Source organism: Sinocyclocheilus anshuiensis, unplaced genomic scaffold (assembly GCF_001515605.1).
Source record: "Sinocyclocheilus anshuiensis isolate Anshui unplaced genomic scaffold, SAMN03320099.WGS_v1.1 scaffold1544, whole genome shotgun sequence".
NCBI classification, from domain to species: domain Eukaryota; kingdom Metazoa; phylum Chordata; class Actinopteri; order Cypriniformes; family Cyprinidae; genus Sinocyclocheilus; species Sinocyclocheilus anshuiensis.
Window position 1 is genome coordinate 90792 of NW_015555802.1, and position 3844 is coordinate 94635.

Consider the following 3844-nt stretch of genomic DNA (forward strand, 5'->3'; position numbering starts at 1 on the left):
CCTAACTGCATCACTACATTGTACAGACATTACAGGTCAAAGCCATCTGATGTTCCATTTATCTAAATAAATAAATAGGCCTAACATACTGTACATGGCTCTTAAATAACTGCTTATAAAAATTCAGCGTTGTCATATTTCGAATACCTCAACTGAATTGAGGTCATTTGTTTTATAATTGTATTACTGAATGTGTAGGCTACTTGTCTTTTTTTGCAAATTCAATTCAGTTTTAAATCAAATTTGAAATCAAGCTTCCTTGTGCTGTAAGCTTTTGCAACAAAGTTACCCTATTTTAAAGACAAATACACAGAATGAGCAAATGTTTAAGATTGAGATTTTTTTTATGGTATTGATCAATATTTATATATATATATAAATAAAAGCCTATATTAAAATCTGTTCATCATATAAAGTGAATGTGTCTTTTTAGAAGACTTAGATTAAACCATTTTCAAAGCTTGAAATAATGATTGCCTTGAAAAAAAATGGATGGACAATTTTTTTTTTAAATATTAAAACATCTATACAGTATGTGTTAGTTTTGCCAGTGGTATTGAAAATGATTATTTGTCATGAAATCAAAAATGACCCTACTTACTTTTTAGTGTACATTACTAGTCTTGTGGTGAACCATGCAAGTCAATACACTGTAAAAAAATTGTCTGCCGTCGTAATCTTTAATCAAAAACTGCTTCCGCTCTGGAAAGGCGTTCTCGCTCTGATGACATCAGTTTTGACGGCTTCGGGAGAATCCGCTTGTTAAAGGAACACTCCACTATTTTTGAAAATAGGCTCATTTTCCAACTCCCCTAGAGTTAAACAATTGAGTTTTACTGTTTTCGAATCCATTCAGCCGATCTCCGGGTCTGGCGGAAGCACTTTTAGCTGTAGTTTAGCATAGATCATTGAATCTGATTAGACCGTTAACATCTCGCTCAAAAATGACCAAAGAGTTTCTATAATGAAAATGAAAAGTTGCAATTTTCTAGGCCGATATTGCTAGGAACTATACTCTCCTTCCGGTGTAATAATCAAGGAACTTTGCTGCTGTACCATGGGTGCAGCAGGCGCAATGTTATTACGTAGCGCCTGAAAATAGTCCCCAGCATGCTTCCTGTGCAAGCAGGTGGTCACGTTTATGTTGACAGAAGTTAGCCTATTTTCAGGCGCTGCATAATATCATTGCGCCTGCTGCACCCATGGTACGGCAGCAAAGTTCCTCGCAACTTTTCGTTTTCCGTTGGTCTTGGTACATGATGTAACTACAGAAGAGTCAAGTTTTAAATAGGAAAAATGTAGAAACTCTTTGGTCATTTTTGAGCGAGATGCTAACGGTCTAATCAGATTCAATGATCTATGCTAAGCTACAGCTAAAAGTGCTACCGCCAGACCCGGAGATCGGCTGAATGGATTCGAAAACGGTAAAACTCAACTGTTTAACTCTAGGGGAGTTGGAAAATGAGCCTATTTTCAAAAATAGTGGCATGTTCCTTTAAGTTTGACGGCTTCGGAAGAATCCGCTTGTTAAGTCATGACGCAAGGACTGCTGTTTCCGGGTCCAAGCCTCTACACATTTCACTTGAGAATACTATCTCAACAGCCATTTATGAGCATTATTTAATTAATATTACATATTTAAGCTAAGCATCTAAACATGTGCTGTGCACACTACAGTCTCCGTGCTCACAGTGTCTCAGACACTAATATTTTAGCTGAATCACTGTCTGGTCATCTGGGATTTCAGTATGGAGATAAAGGTTAGGGTTATAATTTTTTTCAGTATTACATGACATCGTGGATGTATATTAGCACAGTTTGTTGTTGTTTTTTTTGTTGGGGCATCTGGCAGAGCGTTAGGACCCAGAAGCAGTGAAGCGTGATGTCAAACGTAACAAGCAGATAGGCTATTCTTAACCACTCCTATCCAACAGTAAATCTGCTATGAGCAAGAAGTGGAGTGGAGGTGCACCACAATAAAACCCCGTCCTTTATTCAATATTCCGTTTCACTTGGAAATACATCACAACAGTGAAGTCAGTTGCAACTTCCGGTTCACAGGTATTTTACTATTGATATTTTTCAAGGTATTGGAAGTTAGAAATTCCTGTATCATGACCACTAATTCACGTACTTGGTCAAAAAGATAAAAGTGGGTTTTGTTCAAAGTAGCCATTATCCACATAGATCTTTGATATGAATTAATATTTTTTGGTTACTCATTAAATATCGCCGGCTAAAAAGTAACTAGTAACTAGTACTCGGAGTAGTTTTTGAGAGGAGTACTTTGTACTTTTACTTAAGTACTGTTTTGACACCAGTACTTTTACTTGTAATTGAGTATTATTTCAGCAATGTAACAGTACTTATATTTAAGTACACATTTTCAGTACTCTTTCCACCAAGATTCCCCGATTCGCTCGGTGCATCGGCACAAAATGTTAACGATGTGATGCATCGGTTTAAAAAGTGTGCATCGGCGACAAGTTGTCATTTATATCGCGATGCATCGTTTCTAACATATTTGCATTGGTAAAAACCGGTTTATTATATGACCTATAATCTGTGACCAATATTTTATATGTAGATTGATTTCTCCGCTCTAAACTGTTTCTCAAGCGCGTTCTCTCATCATCACTGCTGCTGTGTGATTGTGACGCATCACAACACCACGGAGACCCGGTTCTATTAACGACAAATTAAATTCACACAATCTGTGCACACTTCTTAAGCAGACCTTAACGTCGATCATGGATCAAATCGATCCAACATCGCAAACAGCGAATAGTCTATATCTGTGCTGTTTAATGCATTTAAGACATTGTGTTTTCCTCGGTGCATAACTGACACGTCTCAGGTATATTTTTTCATCTGTAAATGTTAGAAAGTGATGCAAACATGTCCATTTTGCTGTCAGGGATGGACGAGGCACGTGAGAGCAACGAGCGCTGCTGCGCGCATGCGCACTAAACAGACTGAGCACAATCGAATAGGAGCGCAATAATTCTGAGTAAAATATACATTTTGCTAAAAAATTTGTTTTTGGACATTAAATGTGTCTTTTGTAGAATTTTACACCTACATATAAGGGTCAAAATCACTATAAAGTGCTTTTGGTGTCCTCATCAGAATCACTGTCATCATGAACATAATACAATATAATGAAATTCTGAAATTATATGATAAATGACATTTGCACACATATAACTACAACTACAGTCTCTTGAAATGCATTTTTCTCATTTTATACCATTTTTTTGGATGTGTGTGATTTTGGCATGTCCCTCACGCAGCTCAGCTAACTTCAGTGAGTGTAAAAAGTGGTTAAATAACACAATATTGAAATAATTTTTAAATATTATTATTGCCCTCAGCCAGTTGTTAATAAAACAAGTCAGATTGTTCATTTATATTGTATTTTTATAATAATATTAAGCATTTTGCACGTGTCCCTGAAATTGCTGTCCACCCTGTCATGATGTCGTAAATGCCCGTTTAAGAAACCCTCTGATCTACTCGGTGAAATCTCCACCCCCATTTTACCTTTCTTCAGTGGAGGTTAAAACATCTGCTGCAAGTACACTAAGTATCTAAACTTATATTTCCTCATTTTCATCATATTGTGTTTGTAGTTGCATGTTGCCAAGCTTAACATGTCCACCCTGTCACCCTGTCATAAAATATTCATTTACATAAAAGTTTTTCAGAAATTCAAAATATATATTTTAAGTAGTACACATTCAGCTTCAACCATGAACCACTTTGCTGACTGAAGGTACACCATGTGTTTATTAAATGTCACCAAGCCTTCCATGACAGGGTGGACATGGTACACGACAGGGGG